The sequence below is a fragment of the Phocoena phocoena genome, chromosome 14, assembly GCF_963924675.1.
Source record: "Phocoena phocoena chromosome 14, mPhoPho1.1, whole genome shotgun sequence".
NCBI classification, from domain to species: domain Eukaryota; kingdom Metazoa; phylum Chordata; class Mammalia; order Artiodactyla; family Phocoenidae; genus Phocoena; species Phocoena phocoena.
This window is the reverse complement of record NC_089232.1, coordinates 4054788-4075863: the sequence shown is the minus strand read 5'-3', so window position 1 is coordinate 4075863 and position 21076 is coordinate 4054788.

Below are 21076 nucleotides of genomic sequence, written 5' to 3'. Positions count from 1 at the left end.
ATGTAACCGGAATATACAGGAAAAAATGATGGTTTATTAAGCTTCTAAACACTTTATGCCATGCCTATGAGGCATGGCATATAGAAAAGAGTATTGCTGGGATTAGAGAAGGATAAATATTGTTGAAGGAAATACTTTTGCTTGGAAGTATTTCACAGGGACTGGAGAGGATTTCCATGTCAGCAGAGAGGCAAGCTCAGAAGCAGGGCTGTGCCAGCCTCAATAGATGAATAGAAGAAATGGTGCCTTGGGAAGGGGGAGAGGTATCTGTTCCCTCTTCCGCCAGCTCCATGCAGGCTGGGGCCAGAGCAACGTCACGAACTGAGGTTCTTTCACCCACTGAATTAAACATCATAAAAGAGGACCGCGGGTCTCGTTTCCACAATTCTTCAAATAGCCTCCGCGGTAATGGTGGCCACCTTGCCACGGTCATCCTGACACTTAAGGAATCTGACAATTATTTCTGACTCCTGGATGTCCAGGGTCACGTTTTCCTTCATAATTTGCCCTGTTTTCTTCTTTTCAGTGTTACGGGATAGAATTACGTGATGCACAGGATAGAGCCTGTCGGGAGAGAATGCATCCTACAGATTACTTTTATCATTATCATCACGGTAGCATGGCAGTTAAGAACTTTGAACTTGGGTTTGGACCAGCTCTAAAAACTGCTGGGGTCATGACCCTGACGGATTTACTTAACCTCTTTGAACGTTAGTTACAACACCTATAATATGGGAGGAATATTACCCATCTCTTGAATTAATAAAGATTATTGCCATAACAAGGGTTAACCAGGTGAGGCTCTCTAAGGACTCAGCCTACCCCTGGGCACAGAGTCATATCTGTGATGAGTACATGTTGGTCATATTATTAGTGGTGTCACCAAGAGCGACAACTGTAACAAATTCTTTCAGATGTGTGGACACTACCTTGATGGGAGGGTACAAAGGAAACTATCTGAGTTGATTAAGACCCTTATTAGAAGTTTAAGACACAGTAGCTACCTCTGATAGACCTAAATCTTACAGGAGTAGAAGGCGGGAATTGGGGTGAGGCACCGAATCAAACGGGACAGGACGCACATTAGAAGACCAGTAACAATCTGAGGCAGCGTTGTAAAGTGACAAAGGAGTGTAAGAGACAGTAAATACAGTCAGGAGGGGAAGGATCATTAAGGGCTTGGGCTGCCAGGGATACCGGTACTAGAAGGAGGGCCTGAGGAAAGACCAGAGCTGCGAGGAATGTGGATGGGACCCTTCCTTGGCAGGTCCCTCTCCCTCTGTGAGGGGAAACACAGACTGAAAGCACCCACCCTGGCCAGGCAACATAGTAGCCACTTGCATGAGTTCTCTTATAACAGGAGCTCCTGGTACGGAACGTGGAACTAACAAGCTACCACCAACCAGAAGAATTGGGGAAAGGTCCAAAGGAGGGAGGAGGTGCCAGTCCATATGTCTGACCAACCTCCCAGAATCCTTCTCGCTGGAATCCATCTTGGCTGAGCCTTGCATGCACCACCAGGAAGGACCCTGAGTCAGAGTGGTTGTCCAGAGACAACCCGGAAAGTAACCCCATCACCATAAAACCCGAGACCGAGAGCCACGTGGCAGAGCAGTCCTCCTGGGTTCCCTGACCCTGCTGCTCTCCACCCGGGCGCCCCTTCCCAATAAACTCTCCTGCTTTGTCAGCACGTGTGTCTCCTCGGACAATTCATTTCCGAGTGTTAGACAGGAGCCCACTCTTGGGCCCTGGAAGGGGTCCCCCTTCCTGCAACACCTCCAGGCATCCCCTTTCTAGAGGATTCTGTCCAGACAGCAATCCCCTGGATACATCCCGAGTTGGGGGCTACCATGCTATTTTGTGCTAGTAAATATTCGACTGATGGAAGGGTTATTACTGTTATTATTAATGATAATACTACTTGAAGCCACAGCCAATTTAACTCAACCATTTGGAAGAGCGGCATGGCTCTATTATCCAATTGATAATTTCAGGGTTTTATTCACAGGCACAATCGTAAGAAAAACAAGGGGAAGACAGTCCCCCGGTTGTGTACATATGCACAGACTTTGCCTTTTGAGAACACAATTGAGGATGAGAGTCACAGAGAAAAGATCATTAAGAGTTACAAAGAAAGAAAGAAGCTGAAAGCAGCACCCAACCCAAGAGGGTGGAAACAGGCGGGTCCTGGGGGCAACAGACATCAGGGCAAGGAGATACGAGGGAGAAGAGGGCCCAGGAACAATCTGTGCTGGGAGAAAGCTGCAAGGGAAGTTTTGTCCACTGAAACGTTAGGCAAAAGTGGCAAATATAGCTGCTGGCAGGGTTCCCTTCCCCGCTCCCACCCACCCCATAACCAAACGTCTCCAGCAAGCCAGGATCTCTAACAATCCACGTATCACTAACCAAGGCCCTTAGTGCAGCATGGGTTAGCAACCCAGGCAATTCCTGCCTGTGGCCTGAAGCTCAGCAGGGGTGAAACTGGGAGGGGGTGTGATTTGGGTGGACACGGTGGGCCTTGGCCGGCCACTAATCCCAGAAACAATCCAACTGTGAGGGGCTGGAGGGCGCCAGAGTGTTTGCAAAAGCAAAGACATGCCTGCTCCACGTTGCTGGCAGAATCTGAGCATCGATTTAGCAAAATCTGTCCGCAGAGAAGCAAACAGCTTGGTGGGTTTAGCTAACCATAAATAGACAATTAGAAATATCAAAGGTGATCATTGATCAATCATCAACAAAAATAAATAGATATTTCTAAGAACTTCCCAAGAAGTAGGGCAAGGGGCAGTAAAATCCTTGTCTTTGTGGGGAGCTGATAGGTAGGTAGATGAAGATCTGATCTTTATATCTTAGGCTTGACCTTTATTTATCATCTTTGCATTTATATATGTAGGTATGTATGCATCTATCTATCATTTATCTAGCCATCCATCTTTCTAATTTTCTACTTTTTCCTATGGCACTAGCCATACACCTTTGTAGGTAGAAGCTATTACATCTTGGATTTTCCCACAGAACCTACAGGAGAATTCCTGTAGGTTTATTTATTCTCCTACATACAGGAGAATAAATATGTTTTGAATGAATACATAAGTGAAAGCATTCCTGATAAGACTCGGTAAGGAAACGAACAAGACACATTCAGAATCAGTACAGTTACTTAAAAATGATACAGTGGTGAGATCATGCCCTCCTTTAACCATATTCAGTAGTTTCTGATTCTTGTTCTGTTGTGCCATTGGGGGAGCTGCTTGTAGGGTAATGTAACTGAGGTCTCCTGGCTCATAGACGCTGCTGCCTTACAAGGTCAACTTCTACTCAGAAATAATAACGGCTGACACTTAAGTGCCAGACACTGTTCCAGGTGCATTTTGAAGATGAACGCATTTAAACCTCATACCAATCCCATGAAGCAGGTGATGTTATGCTTTTCATGTTACACACAGGGAAACCTTGCACAAATAACTAACTTGTATAAGATCCCGATGTAGTGAGTGAGGGTGCTGGGAGTGGAACCCAGGATTCTAGATTTACAGTCTGTGTATTTAGGTGCTTCTGCCTCTGAGCATCACTCTTTTCCCGTGTTTTATACAATTTCTTGGAAGTCTCTCTTGCTTACCACTAGTAAGAAATAGTCCTAATACTAGGACCATAATTTTCAAATCCCACGTTTCAGTTATGATGGGGGATTATAACTAAACACCTAATACCTGTCCAAATACTTGTTCCACACTCCTCAAAAGATGAACACTAAGAGAATATCCCAAACATTCTGGATGGAACAAACAAGCTAAGCCATCATTATATTTTAGCATATATTGCATGCCTGCATGGGCTCTCTAAAATAAAGGAGGTAGGTTTATCAGATAGTTTTATTTCTTGGTACCCCAAATACCAATGCAAGATATGAGAGAGTTCATTCAACCCTTAAAACCTACAATGTCCAATTAGGTTTCTGTAGAGAAATCAGATTGTTTGGTAAAGCCAATTTTTAATTACATTTATAACATTTATTTCAAAGTACAATAAGCATATTATATATGAAAAATGATGCATTGGAGGAATTTAAGATGTTTAAGAGTTAAAGAGGGGGCTTCCCTGGTGGCGCAGTGGTTGAGAGTCCGCCTGCCGATGCAGGGGACGCGGGTTCGTGCCCCGGTCCGGGAAGATCCCACATGCCGCAGAGCAGCTGGGCCCGTGAGCCATGGCCGCTGAGCCTGTGCGTCCGGAGCCTGTGCTCCGCAACGGGAGAGGCCACAACAGTGAGAGGCCCACGTACCGCAAGAAAAACAAAAAAAAAAGAGTTAAAGAGGGACTTCTCTGGTGGTCCAGTGGTAAAGAATCCACCTTCCAATGCAGGGGACGCAGGTTTGATCCCTGGTCGGGGAACTAAGATCCCACATGCTGCGGGGAAACTAAGCCCACGTGCCACAACTATTGAGCTCGGGTGCCTCAGTGAGAGAGCCTGCATGTTACAAACTACAGAGCCCATGTGTGCTGGAGCTCGCACGCCACAACTAGAGAGAGAAAACCTGCACGCCACACCTAGAGAGAAGCCTGAGCAGACCACGAGCCATAACGCAAAGATCCTGTGTGCCTCAACAAAGATCCCATGTGCCACAAAGACCCAATGCAGCCAAAGAAAACAAAAGGAAAAAAAGTTTAACAAAGAGTTAAAGAAAGATTTATAATGTTTTAAGATGTTTGAGGAGTTTAAGAGGATGAAGGAAGGGAGAAAAGAAAGAGAGAAAGAAGGAAAGAAAGAGAAAGAAAGAAAGGAAAGAGAAAAAATGGAGGGAGGGAGGGAAGAGGAAGAGGTTGGGAGGAGAGAGAGTAAAAGTGTAAAGTCCATTTAAAAAGGTGCAGAAGATGTGGTTCTTGCAAACACCCGAAATGAATTGATTACTAAATTAAATTTGGTTCTAAGTCTTCAAAACATAAGGCAAAAAGGAACTATATCATGAAATAGTTGTATTATTATATTAAACAAATATTACACCCTTTACTTTCATATACTATACATATTATGTTTAGAAGTACTTGTTATATCTTCAATGCATAGTTTATTCACAGTGCTAAATATAACTGAACACAGATATTCACATTCCACTTGAGTAAGTCTCTGCTTTTGTAGGACGAATATAATGTAAGTCAGTCTCTGGAGCCTTCTGAATTGAATTATCACATCACTGATACCTTGTTATTAAAGACATCTTAGATTAAGATAAAATACCACTTGATGCTGAAAGGTAAGCTGATCAACTAATTACTTGACAAGTTTCAAAAGAGATTCCCTGAGAACAAATAGAATGAACATTTTTGAAATTGAAATATAATTATAAAGTAATGAATATTATGTAGCACGTAGATGCTTGAGTATTGACATTAAACAGTCAAATGCATGCTTGGGAAATGGCGTGAATTTCCCCAGGCAAATGCTTTCTCAAAAGGTTTTTCTAGGATGGCTTCGGTAGGTGGAGGTCTAGACAGGATTTTGCTGACTGTGGGAACCATGGGCGTTGGACACACCCTGCAGAGCTGTCAGGGCGACATTTTAAACACACTCAGCTTGCGACTGTCCAGTCAATTAACTGATATCCGAGAAGCAGGAATGAGGAAAGAATCTTACTCTCTATGTGTGCAAGGCAGTGTTCTTCCCCCAAGAAGCTAATCTCATACAGGGCAATTAACCTCTCTACACTTGAGTTTCTACTTTCGTTTGTCATTTGAAAATGGGAAAGATAATTTCTATCTCATTTATTCATTCACTGGACTCATATTATTGAGGGAACTAACAGGCACAAGGTCTTTGCCCTTCATCTAGTACAGGAGACAGATCATAAACAGGTAAGGACATAGCACGTCCAGTAGTTATGATTGCTACAAATCCAAATAAAACATGATAGTGCGGGCCCCAGATACTGGGATGAAGCTTGCTATTATATGAAGGTTCCTTAGAGAGGACCTTATATGGAAGAGGCTACTTGAACAGAGAGCAGAGGACATGTGAGTATCTAGAGGGAGATGACTCTAGGCAGAGGAAGCAGCAGCTGCGAAGGCCCTGAGGTGGGGCTTCCTCACATGTTGGGGGAAGAGTGAGGACGACGCTGTGGCCAGGAGGAGAAGAGTGAGAAGAAGCATTGCAGGGGGTGAGATTGGAGAGGGTGGAGGAAGCCGCATGTTAAAAGGACACTGGCAGGAATCTCCCATTGCAGCAAAACAGTGTAGCCTGTAATTCTCCTTTTTACAAATAAAAATGCTGGACGTAACACACCAAACAAACAAAACAGACTCTGAAAGATGATGGAAAGTAGAAGGTGGACTGTGTAGGGTCTCTGGGACATGAGTTGCAGAGTGGCTTGTGCTGAGTCTCCTTTTTGTTCTTCTATATCCTGGACAGTACCCTGCATGCCCAGCAGGAGCCTCCATCCAGAATCACCAATAGGCAGTGACAAAAAAAAACCCCAAAAACAAAACCCCAAAGAAAAGCCTGTTTCTCCTATAACCAAAGGACTGAGAAAGGGCGACCTATCAACAGAAGACCTTTTTGGAAATACCCCTCTCCCCCTCCCTCCCCATATCATCCAAATACCTGTGAAAGCTATACCCTCGCTGCACTCCTCTAGAAACTGGTAGTGAGCTCCTCTCCCCTCACCTGGAAGTGTTGGTGGGACCAAGCAGAGAGCTGACCTTTCACCCCCCCGACCCCATCCTGCAAAACGAAGCGTGCTCAGATTCCCCTGCCAGCATAGTGGCAGCAGGATCTAGGCTCAGGCTGAACCTCCATCCCCACCTAGCACCAAGGAGACTTACTTAACAAGGTGGAAGCAGGGCTAGTCAGTTCTCCTCCCTGCCCCTCAGGTATCAGCAGAGCCCAGTGAGGCGTGATCTCTACACCTAACATCCTACTTAATGGTGAAAGACTTTGCCTCTCAGATTGGGAACCAGGCAAGTACACACACTCTACTCTTGTTTAACATAGTACTAGAAGTTCTAGCCACTGCAAGAAGGCAAGAAAAATAAACAAAAGGCATTCAGATTAGAAATAAAGATATAAAACTGTTCCTATTTGAAGATGGCATAATTGTTTACATAAAAATCCCAAGGAATCTGAAAAAGAAACAAACAAAAAATACCCGAATAAACAAAAAATAAGCAAAAACCCTTCCAGAGCTAATCAGTAACTTCAGTGACATCTCAGGACCAGATCAGCTCACAAAATTCAATCACATTTCTGTATACTAACAATCAACATATAGAAAGCAAAATTAAAAACATACTACCATTTATAAACACTCCAAGGAAAATTAAATGCCAGATATAAACTTAACAAAACATGTATGGGATCTGTACACTGAAAATTACAAAATGTTGAGAAAGGAATCAAAGAACACTTAAATAAATGAAGACATACAATGTGTTCATGGATTAGAAGATTCAAGTAGTAAAGATGTCAGTCCTTCCAAATTGATCTACAGATTTACTGCAATTTCTATCAAGATCCCAGCAAGATATTTGTAGACATAACAAGCTCATTCTAAAATTAATATGGAAATGAACAGACCCTAAGATAGTTCCAACAATCTTGAAAAAGAAGAATACAGTGGGAGAAATCATTGTTTAGATATGAAGGGCTATTATATAGCAATAGTAGCCAAAGTAGTGTGGTATTATCAGAAGGATAGAAACATGGATCACTGATAGAGAGTAGAGAATCCAAAAATAGTCCCCCCAAAATATGGCCAAACAATATTTGCAAAGGTGGACAAACAAACAGGGTTAAGACAATATCTTGGACTGAATTGTGTCCCTCTGAAAATTTATATATTGAAGCTCTATTCTCCAGATAGAGGGAATCACAAGAGGAAATTTTTAGAGTTAGGAAACAGTGCTATTCCAAATGTGAATCACCTTTTCTAATTAGAAAACACTTAATAACCCTGGCTTGCTTGGGGTACATTTGTTATGTTACAGGAGCTACGCAAAGTGCTTCATATGTAGTTCTACATTTAATCTTTAAAACAAACTTGTGAAATAAGTCTACTATAATATTTTGATTTTCCCACAGATAGGTAAACTGAGTCCTAGAGAGTCTAAATAATATTGTCTCCTTATGACAAAGCTACTAAGTGTTAGAACAAATACTCAGTAACTCTGAAGCCAGCTTGAGCACCAGCTTGTCTTAACCTGTGGCTTCAGCCTCACCCCAGCCTCTCTCCCTGGTCCCCATGCCCTAGGATGGGCTTCCTTCTTCCTAGGCATGTCTTCTGATCTCCCATTTCTATTGCATTGTTCATGTCAGGGCCCACCTGCAACAAGCTTCCTTCCAGCCCTTTATGATTCAGTTCTTCCTCACGAGCGATCTGGTCTAGGTTCCTCCTGATACATGTTCTCTGCATACAGTAGGACCCACTAAATGGCCCTATACTTATTAATCTCCACCTGGATGAGTGGTGACTTATGAGAACTGATTTGAAACAAATATTTTATGCACTTGATTACCAAGCACATTCATTTCAACACAAGCCCTCAAAATCATCTGTGACCTTTAAGAACACGTTGGTAAACCAATCTTGGCTTGTTTTCACCGATCCAGAAAACTCCCTGGGAGTTCCCAAGTGAATAAATAAGTCATTGCCCCTACTTGATGACAACCCATCCTCTCAAATTCCTTTGCTTTCGTGTGACATTTGGCACAAATCTGGTGCATCTGTACGGCAGCTTATGAAGATCATTCTAGTCTCTGGACTCACAGGGCACTAACAGGAAAAGGACGCTTCAGACCTTGGTGGTGTTGGCACGTGTATCTTTTAGGTCTCAACTATGCAAAGAAAATAAGCAGGGAAAAGCTAAAAGAGTTAAGTCTAGTGGGCTCAGAATCTCTTTATATATATGCTTATATATGAAACTGCTTATTTATTGGGCCAAGGTCCAGAATATGATCTCAGTTTGGTACCATCCAGCCACTTCCAACACCTGCTTGCAAGCTGCAGAGGCTTCACAGATGAGAAGCATCTTTGCCCGCTACTTTTCAGAAAGTCCTTTATCATGGGGGTGGGTGGGAGAGTGGGTGTTCAGTAATTTGGTTGATTCTGTCAAATTCATTCCCCTGTTAAAAAGATTTCTTGAAAAAAGATAGGCAGCAAACTTTATTCAAAGGGAGCTATCATGAGACAAAGAGGAACCACTGCAATGGGGTTTTGCAGTAGGAGAGAGAGATAGCGTTCAATTCCAAACACAAGGAAAAGTGGGAACTTATACCTAAGGAGCAGGACGTGTGTGTGTGTGTTTGGGGGGGGTGGTGTCAGTATATGGAAAATTATTGGGAAGAAACACGAGGGATAAGGAGGGTGGAGGAGAAACCTGATCAAATATCAAGGATAACCAGAGAGCAAGGATGGGAGATTCTGGTAAACTGACGGAGCTGGATTCTTGCTAAAATTGGGCAACACACAGATGAGCGTGGAAGTTCCCCAGACAGGGCCTCTTTGAGAAGAGAGTTCAGAAGTGCCTGAGTAGAGTCTGGTCAAGCAGAGAATCTTTGTGCTCCTGAATACAGGAGAATTGCAGAGGGAGGTAATCAGGAGTTCTCCCAGAGCCCTGCATTTTAGCCAGTGTGTCTGCAGAGTATTCCTTTATCCACATCTGCATCTTCACTGGGGGCCTCTGGATCAAAACCACAGCCCACTCACATAGGGAGACCAGACATTCCAATGCAATTGTACATCTGCCCGTATCTGTGACATCCATGTGTGTACCATTGAATACCTTTCCGGGGAAACACGTTCGTGGAAAAAAATATGAACTAAATCAAGTTTTCCTTCGCCTCCTAACAGTTTGCTGCAGTTTCCTCAGCTGGTGTGCCTCTGAGCATTAATGACTAGGGAGACAAATGATTCTCTTCTATGGCTGTTTCACGTGAGGACAAGTCCATTCTGGAACTTCGTGCTGACATTGCGGGCTATTGTCGCATCATCTGCTATAGCCATTCACCTCTTTCACAAAGTGACTGTCTTCAAAGAGCCTTTAGAAATGACTTAATTCCAGGATTGGCTGCTTTCTATCGCTAAAGCACAGGTAACCGATATCTGAGATTTACTGACTCATCCACACACTAGTCACGTGTGTTCAATACAATGAGAAGATAAATACAGAGTGTTTTCACACTCCAGAGTGATGAGCATTGTAATGGAAGAGTCGTGTAAGGAGAGCTGCACACCTAGTTTGCTGGTAGACATCCAGAGGTGGAAAGGAATCCTCTAGACCAGCGGTCCCCAGTATTTTTGGCACCAGGGACCGGTTTCCTGGAAGACAATATTTTCATGGATGGAAGTTGGGGAGGGGATATGGTTCAGGCGGTAATATGAGCGATGGGGAACAATGGGGAGCGGCAGATGAAGCTTTGCTCAAGCCTAGCACTCACCTCCTGCTGTGCACCCTGGTTCCTCACAGGCCACGGGCCGGTGCTGGGCCACAGCCCGGGGGTTGGGGACACCTGTTCTAGTCCAAAGTCTGGTACATAATAATTGCTCTTGGTGTTACAGTAATACTCACCAAAATTCCCTTTCGTCTTTTGTTTAAAATTAATGGCAACATTTATTTTTGACAGCTAAACCATTTGTTGAGAATAGATAAATCCATACTGGTGAGAGAGAACTAGGTATATTTTAATATATAATTAACTTAAGAACAAATGTGTCCAATAATCCACAAATGCTATATGTGAGATTTCTCTGTAAAACTTTCGATTTCTTTCTGTGGATTATGTGATGGACAGCCTCAGGTCATTCCCATCTGACTACTTTTTATTCATATGGATTTAAATCTTTTTTTCTGAATGTAATAGGATATTTTAGGGTGTAATTATAGACAGCGTGGGCCCAGTTGACTTCCCTCAAAGAAGTTACAGCCATACTTTATTAAGGGTTTCATGTAAAAGTGGAGTGAACCACATTCTTAGAATAAGCAATTCCCCATTAGGACCATTGATGGAATGACAGTGATTTTTCTATAATTTAAACTTCCGTTCTCAGTAAAACATCTAATTCCCCTCCTGTGCAGGAGGAGGTAGCTTAAGGTGAGGGACAGGTTTTGAGACTTTTATTTTAGAACCTGGGAAAGCCTAATGTCGCTCTTACTCTCTGCTATCTTTTCTTTTTCTTGTGCTCTTTCAATTCTTGTTGAAGACAGAGGCTGTGCTTACTTCTGTGTGCAATATTGCATATGGAAGTGGGGGAGCTTGCAATCTGGCTACCGGACTGTTCTGATTGCAGGAGCTATTGTTTTAGTTGTTAGTGGTGATACCAACAATGTACTCAGTGGCCTGGCAGACAAGGGTTGAGAATTTATCTTAAGGGTGCAGAGGCTAGCTCACAAAATAGCACTAAAACGACCAACATTCAGCACTGTTTTGTTTTTTAAAACTACAGCTACCTGTAGCTACCTGGCGAAAAATGTTGGTAATAACATATCACATAATAATTGTAATCTTTAAGTGTTCTGTGTTATTTCTCTGGGTTTTAAAAGAGATTGGGTTTCTTACAGAATGTCTGAAAAGGTTAAAGTCTCTCTCAGGAAAAATACTTAACAGTGCAGATTGTGTGTGTGTGTTTTTTTTTAAAAGCTTATTACCTGGATTGAAGTTGGTGATGGTAGTCATGAAAAACGGGATCAACACTCTTCCTAACTGAATTCAACAAGTATATATTTTTAAATGTGATCTAAATATCTTAGTTTTAAATAAGCATGGTTGAGGATAGAATTTCAGACACATTGAAGGATGGAGTGTAAAATATGAAAGCATCACCATCGATATCACTAGCACTAAAACTGTGAAGAAAAAACAATGGTCTAACCATTTTTAGAATGAGCAAAGGATTTCTAAGTATGAAACTGATGACCCAAATTATATAGAAAATTATTAGTCTATTTGATTAAAAATTAAGCATTTCTTTACACCAAACCTTTCACAAATTTAACTTAAAAATTAAAAATTTATCATATATTTATGATAAATGTAAATAAAGGTTAACTTTCTGGTCAATCAATAAATAAAGCACTGAAACTTTGAGGAAAAAAGGATATGAACCACTAATGCTGTTCACTCTTGATCTAAATAGTATCATTCGGTCCAGTTCATGCTCAATATCTTACGGGTTTGAAACCCATATTCCTCCAGCTGCTGGGACTCCCTTCTCCCCATGCCTAAACATCTAAGCATAGGACATTGATGCTGGGTTTTCCTCACGTAGACAGAAAAAGAAAAATCAGAAACACGGTACAAGGACATGAACACACATTAATTTTCTCCATGCCACATTACTAAAAGTGATTTTCTAAGTGTTTCAGCCTAACAAATAATCCCAGTGTATTTTTTTTAAAAAAGCCTTTCAAACATATATTGTCAGGGTTACTCATACTGACTAATGGAAAGCCATTATTTCCCTTGCAAGCATACACAGTTGCAAACGGTCTGCTTTTGGCCAAAGAATCTACGTCCTAGCCTGTGGAATTGTGCAGTGCCCCCTTCCTGGTGCCACTCAGCTTGCATCTCTGTAACTTCCCTATTCTTCCAACCCCTGCAATCATACATAACTTAGCAGGCACAAGAGAAAAGAAACAAATGCATTCCCCTCATCAGATAGCATTACATGCCATTCTCTGTAGAAAGTAGCCTTGACCCATCTTAAGATTGTTTGCTTCTATTTTCTGGCAGCTTCATCCAAATAGGACTGTTATTATTCATCAAATTTGCAGCATTCTTTTCCTTCTGTGTCAGCCAAGGATCTGTTTCTAGCCTTTTCTCTCTCTACTTCCAAGAAGCCAGCCAACCAACTTGCAATTCTACAAAGTCAATGGAGATAACACGCTCATAGCAGCAGTTGGGGGCACAGAGCAACACAAGAAATCAGTCAAGAATAGACGAGCACATTATCAATAATGTCAGTGTGTTAGGACCTCCCCTTGGCTAAGTGGTCTGCAAGAGCCTACTTAAAGTGGTTACTTAAAAAAGAAACAAACTGTAGGTTTAGCTTCTGCACGCTCAGCTTTCTAAAATGATGATAATTATTTTGTACATGTAAAAGAATGGAGAAAGACTACTCTCTCTTAGAGAACAGCAGTATCAGAATGATATTTCCCTGTTAAGCTCAAGCTTAAACTACTGTAACATTGATTTGCACACTTTGCACCAGCTGAACACTAATACTTAAAAATGGCCTCACTCAGGGCTTCCCTGGTGGCGCAGTGGTGGAGAGTCCGCCTGCCGATGCAGGGGACACGGGTTCGTGCCCCGGTCGGAGAAGATCCCACATGCCGTGGAGCGGCTGGGCCCGTGAGCCATGGCCGCTGAGCCTGCGCGTCCGAAGCCTGTGCTCCGCAATGGGAGAGGCCACAACAGTGAGAGGCCCGCGTAAAAAAAAAAAAATACACACACACAAAAAAAATGGCCTCACTCAAACACAGCTTAGACTCAATACAACCAGCTTCTACCACGTAGCTTAACGACTCTTTCCCAAGATCTATCTGGCAGATGGGGTAATGGGTTCTGGCAAAGGATCCATGCCTTTAGCCTCTATTTAGGTTCTTGATTTCAGACCCATTGCTGGTGGTTAAGAGCCAGGAACCTTGGAAACCAGTCCCTCTAAGTGCACACGCTGGTTCCACTGTTTACTAACTGTGTTACTGTGAGCAACTTATTTCTTTTCAGGGTCCCTCCCTTAACCCCATCTTTAAAGTGAGGATAAGAATAGTACCTACCTCGAAAGATTGCTGTGGGGTTAATGAGGGAGAATATAGTCAATTGCTGGGAACAGTGCCTGCCACATAGTATGACCTGTCATCATCGTCATCACCATCATCATCTCCACTTTCCTATTGGCTGACTTTAGACTCTTCCTTCAGGAGTTGTGTGCAGTGGTGAAGGAGAAACTCTGTAACCCTTAACCTTCCCTCTGGGTATCTGTGGGGCTAAAGTCCAAACACATCAGCAGTTGCCAGTGTTATAGATGCTGTGGCGATCTCCTAGTCTTCAGCTGAGTACTGTCTGTCCGTGTGGCTGAGGATGTTGTCTTTCAACACTGCTGCTTCCCTCAGCAGCCATGCCTTACTCCTGAGGGTGGCCCAAAAGCTCAGGGTGACTTTGCCTTCTAAAGACAATAGCTTATGCTATTAAAAAATTAATAGGCAACATGCTTAAGCAGCTTGTCTGAAAAAAGCCTGTAGACTAACAGTTGCAATTGCTAGAACACTTACTCTGTCTAGGAACCTTCCTAAATGCTTTACATATGTTTTCTTAAATAATCCTTTTAATAAGTCTATGAAGTGGATATTACTATTGCTGACATGCTGCAGATGAGGAAATTAAGGCAGAAAAATTAGATAATTTACACGATGTCAAGCAGCAGTTAGTTCAATGCCAGAGCCAGGAAAGGAGCCTATATCTAAGTCTGCAATCAAGATGGCAGCTGCGATGCCACACTACGTCTAACGTGGTGTAACGGCATCTGAGTTGCACAGAGAGTGTCCTTCCTCTGAAATTTTCCCCCAACACTGATCAGGAAGAGAAGCGGACCTGATAGGGTTTGATTATTGACCTAATTACCTCATTCTCCGGATGCCTGTTGTGGAAGTGTGGAATTTCTGGACATGCACCTTTTCAGTTATCCCTGATTCTGCCAAAATGCCCTCCAGAGTGGCTGCACTAAATTATAATCCCGTTAATTGTGTTTGAGAGTCGTGTATATCTACAGCTGCACCAACACTTGATGTTGTCAGGCTTACTTTTTTTTGGCTAACACCTTAGTATCTCTTTCTCATATTAAACCTCTTCTACTTCCTTTAATCAGTGTGTGTCAGGGTTAATGCTTTCATTCTCCAGTATCCTCCTACTCTTTATAATAGCACACATAAATAGAAATAATATTTCTTGAAAAAGAGGAAAACAAGCTAAGCTCTGAACTTATGTACTGTCCTGTAGGAATAATCAGGATTGTATCAATATTATCATCTGTATTAGGTGTTCTCTTTAGATAACAAACTTCAAATGTATAAATAATTTTTAAAAAGATTCCTAGAGACAATTTGTTTAATTCTGACCCTGTCCCTAAGATGTTTAATAATAACCTTGGATGCCTTGGAGGCAGCAAGGATAAAATCATGCTTGAGTCACCCGTTCTCTTTCTATTTATATGGACCTCTGGGATGAGTACATATTTGCCTTCTAGCCAGTGGGCTTTGTTTGGTAATATCAGTGTAACTTTCTTATTTCTGACTTTATCTTAAAGTTAGGATTTAAGATCCAGACAGTAACTAATTAATAGGAAAGAAAGTGTATATATTTTCATGGGGAACTTCCACATTTTTTTTTTTTTTTTTTGCAGTACGTGGGCCTCTCACTGTTGTGGCCTCTCTCATTGTGGAGCACAGGCTCCGGACGCGCAGGCTCAGCGGCCTCAACTCACAGGCCCAGCCGCTCTGCGGCATGTGGAATCTTCCCGGACCGGGGCACGAACCTGTGTCCCCTGCATCGGCAGGCGGACTCTCAACCACTGCACCACCAGGTAAGCCCCACATTTTTAAATACATGTTTATTTAATTCTTTCTGCATTTTCTAATTTTCCAACTTCAGGCCAAAATTGGTTTTGAGTTGACCCCTATTAAATTTAAACCTCTGCCATTGCTTTCCTTCACACACACACACACAGTGTATCAAGGAAGTAGTTCAGAAAGCACATTCCATATTAATATGTGATGTAATTAAAGTACTTTCTGATTCTTTACCTTAACATAGTGTTTGATGCTTTGTGCCCTTGGAGTGACTGGGAGGTGAGACAGGAGGAGAGGCATCCGTTGATTACCTAAAGCGTCCTCTTCAACAATCCTGCCCAAAGATTCTACTAAGCAGGTAACTCAAAAGGAAGGAGCGTGTTCTCCCCCAGATCCTGACGCCAACCAGGCGGCTCCTGGGAGGAGGCCTGCTGGCCCATCTCCCCTTTGCTCAGGGGCCCAAGCTGCCAGCCTCGTCCCACATTCTGCTTATTTTCATGTCTTATTCCCTCTTCTTCCTCTTTTCCCACTCAGGGAGCTCCTACTAGCAATCCTCCTGTTCCTGTTCGGTAATCACAAAACTTTCCAGAAAGAAAGTATAGCAATCCATTACTGAAGAGTTGTGGCCTCCACTCTCAAAATAGCAAAGTTATGTGGCCAGTTCAGAAAATAAAAAGACCACCTTGGGGCTTCCCTGGTGGCGCAGTGGTTGAGAGTCCGCCTGCCGATGCAGGGGATGTGGGTTTGTGACCCGGTCTGGGAAGATCCCACGTGCCGTGGAGCGGCTGGGTCCGTGAGCCATGGCCGCTGAGCCTCAGCGTCCGGAGCCAGTGCTCTGCAATGGGAGAGGCCACAGCAGTGAGAAGCCCGCGTACCGCAAAAAAAAAAGACCACCTTGGACTTTGAATACGTGTTGTATGTTCCAAAAGCTTTGTTTTGGAAGGTCAAGGATGCTTTCAAAGTTTGGTGCCGGATGTTCACTGTCAGAACCTAAGCACGTTCCTTAATTACTCTCACATAGGATGACGGGGACTCTTGGATGACAGAAACAGTTTTCTGAAATAGTTACAAATCATTTAGAGTCATACATAGTGATTAAGGTGAGTGATTCTGTGAGGAATCAAAAATGAGGGATTAATTCCAAGATGGGAGTATAAAATTGAACACTAAAGAAAATAGATTATTTTCTTCATCATGTTATACAAACCAACCATTTGGATTCTGTGTGTGTGTGTGTGTGTGTGTGTGTATGTCTTTGTGTGTGTGTGTATGTGTGTGTGTGAATAAAGCTAATGCTTGGAAAAAAACAGATGGCTCACTATGGCCATTCAACATGTTTTCTAGAAAGACATGATCAACTGTCTTTCTGAGTCCTCTCATGTTTTAGGGGCATGGCTCATGGCTTTTACCTCCCCAATAGCGTAGGTTCATTGAGATAAGATCCTGTCCATCCACCATCATTTCCTCTCTTCATGGCCTAGTCCATTGCCTTGCACACCATGAGTACCAACTGATTTTATCTAAGTGAACAAATGAATGACTCTGGCTCCAAGTCTTGGTCTGGGTTTCTGAGTGCACTTCTCTTTCACACTGTCTGATAACCTTCGATGCTGGTTTTTATTTCCCACCCTATGTGGACCCCATTTTTTTCCTTTGTTGAACAATGCTTTCAAGCCTACTTTCCAGGGAACATAGCAGAAATGTCTCAACATGTGTTTCCTGTTATATACTACAACCCTTCTGAAGGAAAAGAAATAGGATTTGATGACTGATTGGATCAGGGGATAATCTCTCACATGTCAGGTCTTTTAGAACAGTTGGTGTCTTCTTGTAATTAATCTTGTACCACCTTAAGGGGACCATGCAACTAGGCAGAATTTGATGTTCTAGTCAAGGTGTCCAGCTATTGGTCAGAATCCTTCTATCTTCCCCTGGTCAGCTCTTCCTTTCATTCTATTCTAACTGGCTTATAATGGATAAAAGTACTATCCCTGAAACAAACAAACAAACACCTGTTAGATATTAGATCCATCTCTTCCTAATTGGCAAGTTTCTTGATGTAGTTAAGCTTCAGTCTCCTTTCTTCTAAATCCCCAATAAAAGTATCTCCTTCACATGGATGCTCTAAATTTGGAATGAAAGGATGCTTGTAAAAGGCTTTATTGGGTAACTGGCACCTCAGGTCCTCAATACCTCAATACATTGCCACTCCATTATAATTATAACAACTCTTTCTGCAAAGCAAATCATTCAAATCTTCTCCCTGGTTTTCAAATGTCTCTCTGAGTAGATGGTCTTCGTTCCACTCATCTTTCAGAATGTATTCATTCTCCTCCTACAATCTCATCTATGCTCATGGATTTGGTTCTCTCTATGCTAAATATTGCCAACTCTCTGTCTATGGGCCAAATCTTTCTTCTGGCCTTTAGACCTCTTTATCCAAACTGCTGTTGAACACCTCTACTTGGATGACCTAAAAAGTCCTTCACATTCCATAAGCCCCAAACTTAAGCCATGACCTGCCTTAACATGTTCAGCAGAGTGAATGGGTTGCCACACACCCCATTGTACACACCAGTCCAGTTTTTCACACTGTGATGTTCCTAAAGCATACATCTATCTATCCATTCCTGTGGTTCCCCGTAACACTTAGGATAAAAATATAAATTTCCTTAGCGCCACTGGTTTCCAACTCTCTCTCTGTCCCTCTCTCTCTCTCGGCCCTGTTCTCCGTTCCACTGACAGCCTTCCTTTCACCACTTATCCACTACACATAGTGTGATTTGACGAACTATCTTTTAGGTAATCTAATTTCCTTAGTAGCAGAACCCTGGTTCTGTTTGTAGTTGCAAATGTCCAACTTAAAACAAAAGGAAACCAAGCAAACACAAATTAGGAGTGGCCACGTGATATGTATGTGGAAATGTGTGATATATATGTGGAAATGTGCTTGTGATTTCTGTGAAAGTCTTGGTGTCCTCATATAGTTGCCATGCTGCTGCTTCTTGCCTGGGGTTTGGACAAAATGCCCAGAGCTGCAGCTGCCACCTTGACTCTCACATAATCATAGTGATGGTAAAGATTTGGTCACTGTTGCCAATCCCATTGCCAAACCTTTCCTTATCTGCAGATCAGGTATTTGAGTAGGAAACACTTCCGAGGGTTGAATAGCGGATAAAGATGTTGAAGTCCTTACTAGTTACTTTGTAAAGGAGTCTAGGTTCGCGTAGGAAGCTCCCATTCCCTCCAACCCACAGACCTAAATGCAATCAGACGCGAGTTATTTTACAGAACTGTTAGTAGCCAGCCACCACTGTTTACGTTTAATGACAGGGATTAGCAATTTTCAATTTCGTTAGCAGATACAATGGTGACAATAACTGCTTCTTAATGAGCACTGTTCTATGTATATTATCACATTTAATTATTGTAATAGTCTCATATACTAGGCATTATTATCTCTATTCTACAGATCAGGAGACTGAGATTAAGGGAAATAAAGTGCTTTGCCCAAGTGTATTCAGTTTGTATTTAGTTTGCCATCACTGGAGTCAGGACTTAAACGCAGAGACTTAATATTTCTGACCCCAAACCTATGGCTTTAACTATAATCTTGTGTTGACTTCCGCACCTGGGCAAGGCTACGCATTATCTTTAACATTTGTCTGGCCTTACATCCTCAGGAGGTTAAACGTGTTTTTGTAAATGCCACGTTTTCTACTTCTGAGTCAAGTACACATGTGTAAAATAAAAACTTATTGGTTCATTTATTCTAGAACAAGGATGTAGCCTCCACCAGTCTTTATATCTACCCAAGATGAATGGAATGGGGCACGATATTATAAAAACGCTGTATTCATTGGTTTTTGGCAACATCGCTAATCACTCCCTCTCTCTTGCATTCTGTTCAGCTTGTAGATACTGCCTTTTTTTTTTTTTTTTTTTTTTGGCTGAATCAACATGTGAACCTCATTTTGCAGGATTTGTTAAAAATATAATTAAAATGTTGTATAAAGGTTTAGGCCAAATTGGCCTGGATCCTAGAACACACTCTGAGCAAAACCTCAAGGAATATACGTTCATAGGAAAGGTTTGCTCTCTGGGATCTCCTCCCACTTGCTTTAACCTGATATTTTGCTTATTCTGCTATGAAATTCCTCGGAGGAGTGAAACAGTAGCTTGCCTCATTAAGACGCATCATTTACAAGATGTTGACAAACGTTGGCATTTATCCTGTTAACAGAATAAATGTGAGAAAAATGACCATTTGGCATAGATAGTTCCATGCAAAACACAAGCATGGCTGAGAATGAGGATGATTTGTTGTGTTGTCTTTAGCAGCATCGTTGAGGGCTATACATACTGGAATAACTATGTTTTGGAAATAATAATTATTTCTTCTTTCCCGCACAAATATAATTTTTCATTCTTGCTGGCAGTGGCAGACAGGGTAGCTCAAGACATAGTCAAGCCTAGAACTCAGAAAAACATCCATATAAATTTTGTTTATTTACATTTTTCGCCTCAGAAAAGTTTTAAGTGTTCTCCCTTGTGGAAGAAAGTTATCATTTTTTGCTTAATTTTTTAACACTTGGTTATACTTTTCATATCACTTGTAGCTATCTGACAATTACACATTTTTTTGGTTCAATATTATAGAGCTTTAATCTTAAAGCTAAATAAAAAAAGAAAGGAAGTATATAAAAAAGAAAGGAAGTATATAATTTCCCAAATTATAAAGAGTTGGCTTGGATTTTCTTAATGGAAAGGATTTCATCTCCATTAATGAAAATGTGTTGAGAATTTAATTTATTCAGTTTTACAGAATTTGAGTTTGACACTGAGCTTCTAGATATGCTTATATACATGTGTGCACGTACACACATTTACTTCAGGAAGGAGAAAAGCAGACCTTGACCTCCAGGAGCTGGCCTGGTGGTACTCACAGCCAGAACCTGGTGTTCTCCTGTTGAACAGGAACAATTTTACAGAACATCTGCATCAGACAAGATCACTCTGTGATGGACAAGACAAAAACAAGAACACCGCACAATCGTGGCTGAAGATCGACAGTCATAAGTGCTGCTCTCTAAGCCACAAAAATGGCCAAACACCCCTCTATTCTGGCTCCTATGAATGACCACTGCTTCTTGAGCAATTAAGCACAGCTTATTTCAGCTGTACTTTCGTCTCCCCTCCTTCTAAGGTAATACCTACTGAGGGTGTTAGAAAGGATGCTTCCTGTCAGGTCCTGTGTATCCTCCCTCTGCCATGAGCAGCGCATCCAGCTTGCATCCAAATACAAGTGTGCTCCTGGCGGTCTTGGGCTGGAGAGACTCACAATATATAAACAGTAATACAATCGTGTTACTTAGAAACACAAGCTGAGCATCACATAATACATGTCACTTTAGAGTTAAACATTTATACTCGAAAGTATTACTTTACATATGCTTCTTCAATCGTTTTTATAATACCTTTATGAGTAAGTGTTGGTATAATCATTTGGCATACAAAGGAACTGAGATGA